We start from the raw sequence: 11,201 nt of genomic DNA on the forward strand, positions 1-11,201 counted from the left end.
GGAGGCGGCCAGTGCCAAGCCTGCAGGCAGGTATCCCGGGGGAGCCCCGGCCGGCATCTGCCTTCACCTCAGCAGAGGAGAGCCACTGGGCAGAGCCCGTCTCCCAGAGCCCTCGGAGAGCTCCACAGCCATTGCTTCAAGACAACATAACCAGAGCCAGTGGGGACCCTTCCAGTTCTGGGGCGGGTGAAGGACTCCCACTTCCCTTAACTGTCTCGGTCTTCAAGAGTCCCTCCAGCCTGTGAGATCGCGGTGGGTACCTGGTGAACCATTGAACCCCAACATCCCCATGGAAGCCCTGCACAGTGAAAGTCCCAAGAAAAGTATCTGTGAAATGAGTAAAGGGTTATTCTCAGTTTACAACAAAGACCTGAGGTGAAGAGAGAGTGAAGGATGTGAATACCAGCCAGGCTCGAGGAGTGCGGCTGGGGTCCTGGACTCCACCGTCCTCCCTGCAGCCGGGGCTGGGATGGGTTCCTGAGCTCCACCATCCTCCCTACCCTACGCTGTCTTCCAACCCCCGACTCTCCCCCTTTTTTTTTGAGATGGAGTCTCACTCTTGCCCAGGCTGGAGTGCAGTGGCATGATCTAAGGTCACTGCAACTTCACCCCCCGGGCTCAAGTGATTCTCCTGCCTCAGCCTCCTGAGTAGCTGGGACTACAGTGCCTGCCACTACGTCTGGCTAATTTTTTGTATTTTTAGTAGAGACGGGGTTTCACCTTTTTGGCCAGGCTGGTCTCCTGACCTCAAGTAATCCACCCGCCTCGGCCTCCCAAAGTGCTGGGATTATAGGTGTGAGCCACCGCACTGGCCTGAACAGCAGATCTTTAATTTCCATTCTTTTCTTTCACTAATTCGGGCTATTGATTGCCGTGCTGCTCTCGGGAGGGGATAACACAATCTGAGGGAATTCCCCTAGGCAAGAACTGTTTCTTCATCTCCCATCCTAGGCTCTGAATTCCCCAGCGATTTCAGAGGAAGTTTCTGATAAGCCAAAAACAGATATATAATCCAGCGGAAAGCCCCCTGTGGCTCTGACTGGTGAGAATATCCCAGGTGATTTGGACACAAGCACCTCTTCCTGGCTGGGCATTTGATTAAGGAAGAAACGCCCTGTGTTATGTAAGATCTGTGTCATCTGATCCATCAGGGTTTCTTGTCCAGATGCTCGGGCTGAAGAGGTACCTTCGGTCCGAGGTCACGGCCTGGGAAGCGAAGGCCATGATGGCGGGCTGGATGGGTCATAGGTCACGGTCATGGGCTCCAGGCCCTCAGACCCCACCTCCAAATGCCCGGTCATCCTGCTAAGGCGTTTATAGCATAAATCATATTTAACCTTCGAAGTTGTGAGACACAGTAAACATGGTACTTCCATATTTTGAGTACGAGAACCACGTTTAACATCAAGAGATTATCATGTTCTCTCAAGTGGTCATGGTTATAATTTTGTTATTTATTGGAAGAGAAGATTCCGAGGGACTCCAAAACCACTGTAAATTCAGGAACGTTTACAGAAGCTTGTGTCTCACTCATTTCAACAGCCGGTACATTTCATTTCATAGCTTCGCAGGACGTGTGATTCACCCACAAGGCTTGCTGTGCTCAGGAACTTCCAAATCTTAGAGTGAGGCGGCCACGTCCAGGGGCTGAGGTCCGCTGTGAGGAGCCCCTCGGCTGCAGGTGCCGGGGTGGGGCTGCGTTCAGACAGCCTTGAGGGGCCTTGGGCCACCCTGTGGGTGCAGATGAGCATCACACGGGCTGTTGTGCGTTAAATTGTTCCCCAAAAGATGGGCCGAAGGCCCAGTGCCTCTGTGTTTTAGGAAGCAGAGTTGGCATCTGTGTAATTAGTTAAGAAGAGGTCATATTGGATTAGGGTGAGCCCCAAATCCAGTGACTGGTGTTCTTATAAGAAGAAAGAAATGGGCTGGGTGTGGTGGCTCACGCCTGTAATCCCAGCCCTTTGGGAGGCTGAGACGGGCGGATCACAAGGTCAGGAGATCAAGACCATCCTGGCTAACACAGTGAAAACCCCGTCTCTACTAAAAAATACAAAAAAACTAGCTGGGTGAGGTGGCGGGCGCCTGTAGTCCCAGCTACTTGGGAGGCTGAGGCAGGAGAATGGCGTAAACCCGGGAGGCAGAGCTTGCCGTGAGCTGAGATCCGGCCACTGCACTCCAGCCTGGGCGACAGAGCAAGACTCCATTTCAAAAAAAAAAGAAGGAAATGGCCAGGTGCGATGGCTCACACCTGTAATCCCAGCACTTTGAGAGGCCAAGGCGGGCAGGTCATGAGGTCAGGAGTTCGAGACCAGCCTGTAATCCCAGCTACTCGGGAGGCAGAGGCAAGAGACTCACTTGAACCCAGGAGGCGGAGGTTGCGGTGAGCTGAGATTGTACCACTGCACTCCAGCCTGGGCAACAGAGTGAGACTCTGTCTCAAAAAAAAAAAAAAAGAAGAAGAGGGAATTAAGACACAGGTAGGGAGGAGGCTGTGTGACACAGGCAGAGATGGCACGGGTGCGTCCACAAGCCGGGAGGGCCAAGGGTTTCCAGCACCCCCAGAGGCCAGAGGTACCCACAGAACAGGCTTCCTCCAGGAGGAGACACTTCTGCTGATACTGATTTCACTCCCGGCCTCCAAGACTGTGGGAGGAGAAAGCTCTGTTGTTTGAAGCCACGTGCAGTGATTTGACAGCTGCGCTGGGAAACGCCTACAGTGGTCGTGTGCTCTTTGCCTTTGATTGAAACAGTCCACATGTGGTTGTTAGAAAGCGCACAGGGGCCGGGCGCGGTGGCTCAAGCCTGTAATCCCAGCACTTTGGGAGGCCGAGGCGGGTGGATCACGAGGTCAGGAGATCGAGACTATCCTGGCTAACATGGTGAAACCCCGTCTCTACTAAAAATACAAAAAACTAGCCGGGCGTGGTGGCGGGCGCCTGTAGTCTCAGCTACTTGGGAGGCTGAGGCGGGAGAATGGCGTGAACCCGGGAGGCGGAGCTTGCAGTGAGCCGAGATCACGCCACTGCACTCCAGCCTGGGAGACACAGCGAGACTCCGTCTCAAAAAAAAAAAAAAAAAAAAGAAAGCGCACAGAACCCTTTGCCTAGAGGCCCCTCCACGGTGGCATTGTGCAGAATCACCACATGGCGTTCCTGCCAGCACGGCCACAGAGACACAGCCACACCTCTCATCAAGCCTCCTGGCGTTTCTTGTACTTGTGTGTGCTGCGTGTCTCTATATATGTGTGGTGTGGTGTGTGTATGTGGTGTGTTGTGTGGTGTATATGCTAAGTGTGGTATGGTGTGGTGTGTGGTTTATGTATATGGTGTGTGGTGTGTGTTGTATTGCGTGGTGTGTGTGTGCATGTGATGTGTGTGATGTGATGTGGGGTGTATGTTATGTGTGGTGTGTGCTGGGTGTAGTGTGGTGTGTGCTGGGTGGCATGTGGTGTGTTGTGTGTGCTAGGTGGTGTGTTGTGTAGGGTGTGCGTGATATGTGGTGTGTGGTGTGCTGGGTGGTGTGTGGTGTTGCCTGGTGTGTGTGTGCTGGATAGTGTGTGGTGTGTTGTGTGTGTGTGTGGTGTGTTGTATGTGTGTGTGCTGGGTAGTGTGTGGTGTGTTGTGTGTGCTGGGTGGTGTGTGTGGTGTGTCTGTGTGATATGATGTGATATGTATCCTATGTGTGGTATGTGGTGTGGTGTGTATGTTTTGTTGTGTGTGTGTGCTGGGTGGTGTGTGGTGTGTTGTGCACGTGTGCTGGGTGGTGTGTTGTGCGTGTGTGCTGGGTGGTGTGTGGTGTGTGTACTGGGTGGTGTGTATTTGGTGTGTGATGTGTGTGTGTTCTGTGGTGTGTGGTGTGTGTGGTGTATGTGGTGTGTGGTGTCTGTGGTGTGTGCTGTGTGTGGTATGGTGTGTGTGTGGTGTGTGGTGTGTGTGGTGTGTGTGGTGTGCGGTGTGTGGTGTGTGCTGTGTGTGGTGTGGTGTGTGGTGTGTGTGGTGTGTGCTGTGTGTGGTGTGGGGTGTGTGGTGTGTATGGTGTGGTGTGTGTGGTGTGTGGTGTGTGTGGTGTGTGCTGTGTGTGGTGTGGGGTGTGTGGTGTGTATGGTGTGGTGTGTGTGGTGTGTGGTGTGTGTGGTGTGGTGTGTGTTATGTGGTGTGTGGTGTGTGTGGTGTGCGGTGTGTGGTGTGGTGTGTGGTGTGTGTGGTGTGTGCTGTGTGTGGTGTGTAGTGTGTGTGGTGTGGTGTGCGTGTGGTGTGGTGTGCATGGTGTGCGGTGTGTGTGGTGTGCGGTGTGTGTGGTGTGCGGTGTGTGTGCTGTGTGTGGTGTGTATGGTGTGGTGTGTGTGGTGTGGTGCGTGGTGTGTGTGGTGTGGAGTGTGTGGTGTGTGTGGTGTGTGGTGTGATGTGTGGTGTGGTGTGTGCAGTGTGTGTGGTTTGTGTTGTGAGGTGTGTGTGGCGTGTGGTGTGTGTGGTGTGGTATGTGTGGTGTGTGTGGTTTGTGTTGTGAGGTGTGTGTGGTGTGTGTGGTGTGTGCGGTGTGGCGTGTGTGGTGTATGTGGTTTGTGTTGTGAGGTGTGTGTTATGTGGTGTGTGGTGTGTGTGGTTTGTGTTGTGAGGTATGTGTGGTGTGTGTGGTGTGGTGTGTGGTGTGTGTGGTGTGGTGTGTGGTGTGTGTGGTGTGGTGTGTGTTATGTGGTGTGTGGTGTGTGGTGTGTGGTGTGGTGTGGTGTGTTGTGTTGTGTGTGGTGGGTGTGGTGTGTTGTGTGGTGTGTATGGTGTGGTGTCAGTGGTGTGTGGTGTGTGTGGTGTGGTGTGTGTTATGTGGTGTGTGGTGTGTGGTGGGTGTGGTGTGTTGTGTGGTGTGTGTGGTGTGGTGTGTGGTGTGTGGTGGGTGTGGTGTGTTTGGTGTGTGTGGTGTGTGTGGTGTGTGTGGTGTGGTGGGTGTGGTGTGTGTGGTGTGTGGTGGGTGTGGTGTGGTGTGTGGTGTGTGGTGTGTGGTGTGGTGTGTGTGGTGTGTGGTGGGTGTGGTGTGGTGTGTATGGTGTGGTGTGTGTGGTGTGTGTTATGTGGTGTGTGGTGTGTGGTGTGGTGTGTGGTGTGTGGTGGGTGTGGTGTGTATGGTGTGGTGTGGTGTGTGGTGTGGTGTGTATGGTGTGGTGTGTGTGGTGTGTGTTATGTGGTGTGTGGTGTGTGGTGTGTGGTGTGGTGTGTGGTGTGGTGTGTGTGGTGTGTGTGGTGTGGTGTGTGTGGTGTGTGTGGTGTGTGGTGGGTGTGGTGTGGTGTGTGGTGTGTGTGGTGTGTGTGGTGTGTGTGGTGTGTATGGTGTGGTGTGTGTGGTGTGTGTTATGTGGTGTGTGGTGTGTGGTGTGGTGTGTGTGGTGTGTGGTGGGTGTGGTGTGGTGTGGTGTGTGGTGTGGTGTGTGGTGTGTGGTGTATGTGGTGTGTGTTGTGAGGTTTGTGTTGTGGTGTGTGTGGTGTGTGGTGTGGTGTGTGTGGTGTGTGTGGTGTGTGGTGTGGTGTGTGTGGTGTGTGTGGTGTGTGGTGTGTTGTGTGTATGGTGTGTTGTGTGTGGTGTGTGCAGAGGCTTCTAGCTCTCTACAATTCCACCACCCAAGGGTGCTCACGGGCACCGCTACAGGAGCGGCTCGGCCCCGCGCTGCACCCAGCCCCCCTCCTGCCCCGGGACCCTCCGCCCCGGGACCCTCCGCGCTGCTCTAAACCTGCCAGCGGCGCCTCCTCCGTGTCTGAGTTTCTGCCATTTCCGCTGTGCTCTGTGAGTGGCATCAGGCCGCAGGTCGCCTTTGGGGTGGCTTCCCACACAGCGGAGGCCCCAGAGGCCGCTCTGAGCGTGGCGGGCGCCAAGAGTCCGGGGTGCAGGAGCCCGGGGTGGAGGAGCCCGGGGAGGAGGAGCCCGGGGAGGAGGAGCCCGGGGTGGAGGAGCCCGGGGAGGAGGAGCCCGGGGTGCAGGAGCCCGGGGAGGAGGAGCCCGGGGTGGAGGAGCCCAGGGAGGAGGAGCCCGGGGAGGAGGAGCCCCGGGTGGAGGAGCCCGGGGTGGAGGAGCCCGGGGAGGAGGAGCCCGGGGTGGAGGAGCCCGGGGAGGAGGAGCCCGGGGTGGAGGAGCCCGGGGAGGAGGAGCCCGGGGTGGAGGAGCCCGGGGTGGAGGAGCCCGGGGAGGAGGAGCCCGGGGTGGAGGAGCCCGGGGTGCAGGAGCCCGGGAGGAGGAGCCCGGGGTGGAGGAGCCCGGGGTGGAGGAGCCCGGGGAGGAGGAGCCCGGGGTGGAGGAGCCCGGGGAGGAGGAGCCCGGGGTGCAGGAGCCCGGGGTGGAGGAACCCGGGGTGGAGGAGCCCGGGGTGGAGGAGCCCGGGGAGGAGGAGCCCCGGGTGGAGGAGCCCGGGGTGGAGGATCCCGGGGTTTGCTCCTCAGGATGGAGGCTCAGCGCCCTCCAGTCTGCAGCCGCCGCGAACCCTCTGCCACGCACATTCCTGAGAAGGGCTCTGCAGGGGCGAGCGTGCACGGCTCTGGAACCTGCCAGGATGCGCTAATGTAGCAACTCACTCCGGGTGGCATCGTTCCATGGGCAAGCACCCCTTAGAGAAATGAGGAATGACTCAGATGATCGGCTTCTACAAGTCTCTGCTGCCATTTTAGGGCCCCCCTAAGCTTCCAGCTGTTTTTTATTTCGCTTTGTTTGCTGTTTGGTTGGACGACAACGTGAGTAGGACTCCCTGTCCCAAGGAGAGGACTCGCCAGCCCGCCCACCACGCGTCCAGCCCGCCCACCACGCGTCCAGCCTGCCCTCCAGAGCTGCAGCACAGCCTGTGTGGAGAGGAAAAGAGCAGCTCTCTGGGAGAGGCCTCAGCACAGCGATGCAAACTCCTCACACCCATGCAGAATTCTCCCACGCGTGCCAGGGAGCCCAGTCCACCTCCCAGGGAGGCCGCCTCCCCAGCGTCCGGCACGTGGCCTGCTCTGCAGGGGAGCTGGAGGCCGGGGTACCCCACACAGCTTCTCTCCGTCCACCTGCGAGGAGTCTCCTGCACTGGAACCGGGGTGAGCAACTCCCGCTGTGGGAGGAGAGCCCACGCAGGTGTTGCAGATGCCCCGTGTCACATTCGCTGGTGGTCTAAGGAGATGGCATTCACTCACCAACATCCCACTCCATTGTTCGGAAATGAAAATGCCATTAGTCCTGCCTCGGTCAGGCTGAAGGCAGTCACAGCCCTGGAGCCAAGAATGGCTTTTACATTTATGGAGGGTTGCAAAAGACAGACAAGGGAAGGAGGATAGCTTGAGGCCACAAGTTTGAGACCAGCCCAGGCAACAAAGCAAGATCTCGTCTCTACAAAAAAAAAAAAAAAAAAAAAAGGCCGGGAGCGGTGGCTCACCCGTGTAATCCCAGCACTTTGGGGCTGGCAAATTGCTTGAACCTAGGAGTTTGGGACCAGCCTGGGCAACATGGTGAAACCCATCTCTACTAAAAAATACAAAAAAGTAGCTGCTCAGAAGACTACAGTGTGAGGATCACCTGAGCCCTGGAAGTCAAGGCTGCAGTGAACCGTGTTTGCGCCACTGCACTCCAGCCTGGGTGACAGGAGTGAGACTGTCAAAAAACAAAACAAAACAAAACAAAACTAGCCTGGCATTGTGGTGCATATGCCAGTATCCCCAGCTACTTGGGGCAGGAAGATCGCAGGAGCCCGTATTCAAGGCTGCAGTGTGCGGTGAGCAATTATTACACTGCTGCATTCCAGTCTGGGTAACACTGATCCTGTCTCACAATACATAAATATATCCAGCAAGTAATTCAGATCACGTTAATTTAAAGGCAACACAGCTGAATATATGATGGCAAATACAAAATGTATGACTCCAATATATAATATGAAACCTTAGAGCATTTATTCCCCTTTGCTAAGAGGGTCTGAATTCATTTTGCAGGGCTGCCAGAACAGCATCCCATAGACTGGGCAGCTTAAATAAGAGATTGATCGTCTCGCACTCTGCAGGCTGGAAGGCCAAGGTCAAGGTGTAGGCACGGCTGGTTCCTCAGTGGCTCTGCAGGACGATTCTGTCCCAGGCCACTTCCCTTGGCTGATCAGTGGTCCTTGGCCCTCGGTGTCCTCACAGGGTGGTCCTTCTGTGTGTGTCTGGGTCTTGATCTCTTCTGGTAAGGACTCCAATCAGATTGGAAGATGGGCTGCCTAATGACCTCCTTTTGGCTTAATTATCTCTTGGCAGACCCTGTCTCCAGGTACAGTCACATTCTGGGTACTGGGAGTTGGATTTGAACGTAGGGCTTGGGGAGCACTGTTCCCCCATAACAAGGCCTCTGGGGAAAAGTTCAAAAATCTGTTAAAAGAAGGAGAAGACAGGAGAATCGCATCGCTTGAACCCGGGAGGCGGAAGTTGCAGTGAGCCAAGATTGCACCACTTCACTCCAGCCTGGGTGACAGAGCAAGACTTTGTCTCAAAAAAAAAAAAGAAGAGAAAGAAAAGAAAAGAAAAGAAAAAAGAAAAGAGAGAACGGCAGAGCCTTCTGTTCTGCCTGGAAGGTTGTCCATGAGGCCTTAGTGAGTGAAAGAGGCATTCTGGGGGAGTCTAAACTATGTTCCCATGTGTACGTTCAGGCTACCGACCTGTCGACCTGTAGCTCGAGTGGAATGGCAGGGGCCTGTCTACGTCATAGACAGGGCACGCTTTGAATTTTCCTGACAATGTGCGTTTTATCTATTATAGGCACACATTTTTAGAACTGGAAATAAAAACCAAAGCAAACACAAGAAAATAAAAACCCCCAAACAGATGAGTAAGGGAAACCACTCAGGATGTGTAAACCATGCCGCCAACGTTCTAGTTCGGAGCAGCCAGAACACAGACCTGCCCGTCACAGGCGCCCACTTCCTGGTGTCAGGCAGCCCAGAAACTGCCTTGTCATCAGCGTTGCTTAGTGAGCACAGCTCCAGGCAAACAGTGCATGCTTTTTTCGACTGTCCTTCCGAGCCCAGCTCCCGCCTGATGGGAACATTCAGTATGTCTTCCTCGGAGGAGGCCACATCAACCCTGACCCAGCCACTCTCTCTGTCTTCTTCTTCTTTTTTCTTTCTTTCTTTCTTTCTTTCTTTTTTTTTTTTTTTGAGACGGAGTGTTGCTCTGTCGTCCAGGCTGGAGTGCAGTGGTGCAATCTCGGCTCACTGTAACCTCTGCCTTCTGGGTTCAAGTAATTCTCCTGTCTCAGCCTCTCAAGTAGCTGGGACTACAGGCACGTGCCACCACATCCAGGTAATTTTTGTATTTTTAGCAGAGATGGGGTTTCACCATGTTGGCCAGGATGGTCTTGATCTCTTGACTTCATGATCTGTCTGCCTCGTCCTCCCAAAGTGCTGGGATTACAGGCATGAGCCACCATGCCCGGCCCTGTTTTTTTTTTTTTTTTTTTCCAGTAGAGATGGGGTTTTGCCATGTTGCCCCGGCTGATGTCGAACTCCTGAGCTCAGGCAATCCACCCATCTTGGCCTCCCTAAGTGCCAGGATTATAGGCATGAGCCACTGCGCCCGGCTGATCTGCCCTTCTTTTCAGTCGCTGCATAGTCTCCATTGCACGGTCCTACTGTGTTCATCTCACCAATTCCTTAGCAATTAGTGCTTAGCATAGCTGCAGTCTCTGCCACTCCCACTATGGTTGCAGCGCGTGCCCTGGCACATATTTAATGTGTTTCACTTTGTCTACTCCTGCAAATGGATCTGCAGACATTCCTGTCAGTGGAATTGATAGGTCAAAGACGATGCATGTCTTCCTTTGAGTATTGATTGTCACGAGTCTCACACTGACATATGCTACTGATTGCAAATCTATGTGGATGCTACTGTATCTAATAACATTCAAATTAGTCGCAAAGGAAAAGAAAGATGGATTCCTTTCATATGAATTGTCCAACATAGGCAGGTGCACAGGGACAACGTGGAGGAAGGGGAGAGCCCGTGATGGATCTGAGGTGGTTGTGGTTTTTGTTTTGTTTTACTGCTCCTTATGGAGTAGGTCCTCCTCGTAGACAGTGTGCCCAGAATAGCCCAAGGTTTCTTTCCTTTTTTTTGAGACGGAGTCTTGCTCTGTCGCCCAGGCTGGAGTGCAATGGCGGGATCTCGGTTCACTGCAACCTCTGCCTCCCAGGTTCAAGCGATTCTTCTGCCTCCTGAGTAGCTGGGACTACAGGCATGTGCCACTGCACCTGGCTAATTTTTGTATTTTTAGTAGACGGTGTTTCACCATATTGGCCAGGCTGGTCTTGAACTCCTGACCTTGTAATCCGCCCACCTTGGCCTCCCAAAGTGCTGGGATTACAGGTGTGAGTCACCGCGCCCGGCCTTCTTTTCATGTTTTAGAGATGGGTCTGGTGATGTTGCCCAGGCTGGAGGGCACTGGCCATAGTTAGCACAGAAGCTCTTACCTGCTCCTGTTCCCTGCTGACCTGGGCTGGTTCACCCCACCTGGGGCAGCCTGGTGGCCCCCAGCTTCCGGAGGTCACCACATTGATGCTGAATTTAGCATGGACACTCAGTCAATTTAGCATACTATAGCCTGAAGTTGCTGGGATCACACAGTCATCCCACATTCCTGGCAATTCTGTTTTAGGAATTTATCTGTAGGAGACAGTAAAAGATAACTTCTTTTTTTTTTTTTTTTAAGTTGAGACAGGGTCTCGCCTTGTCCCCAGGCTGGAGTGCAGTAGTGCAATCACGGCCCACTGCAACCTCAGCCTCCCAGGCTCAGGTGATTCTCCCAGCTCAACCTCCTGAGTAGCTGGGACTACAGGCATGCATCACCATACTCAGCTAATTTTTAAATTTATTTTTTTGTAGAGATGAGGTCTCACTATATTGCCCAGGCTGGTCTGGAAATCCTGGCCTCAAGTAATCCCCCTGCCTCAGCCTCCAAAAGTGCTGGGATTACAGGGAGGAACCACCACACTCGACCCTAGTAAAAGATAACTTTTAAAAAGAATATAGTCATGATTCATACAGATATAAAATGAGCAAGAACATATAGATATAAAATTCCAAGAACTTGGAATTAAGAAGAATTCCAAGAACCACACACATATAGGAAATGTCAAAAAAAGAGTCAAACTGCGTAAAACATTTGAAAAAATTTATTCTGAGCCAAATATGAGTGACCATGGCCCATGACACAGCCCTCAGGAGGTC

The 11,201-nt window shown here is 53.8% G+C and overlaps 1 long non-coding RNA gene across 1 annotated transcript; it reads right to left on the reverse strand.

The window, feature by feature from the left end:
• Positions 1-1,433: 1,433 nt before the first annotated feature.
• Positions 1,434-5,903, reverse strand: LOC141409967 (uncharacterized). Its single transcript, XR_012433141.1, has 2 exons — positions 5,720-5,903; positions 1,434-1,731 (listed from the first exon to the last, which is right to left on the reverse strand). It is a non-coding gene; the product is annotated as an uncharacterized lncRNA (long non-coding RNA).
• Between the last annotated feature and the right edge of the window lie 5,298 nt (positions 5,904-11,201).

This window comes from Macaca fascicularis, chromosome 3 (assembly GCF_037993035.2).
Source record: "Macaca fascicularis isolate 582-1 chromosome 3, T2T-MFA8v1.1".
Lineage (NCBI taxonomy): Eukaryota > Metazoa > Chordata > Mammalia > Primates > Cercopithecidae > Macaca > Macaca fascicularis.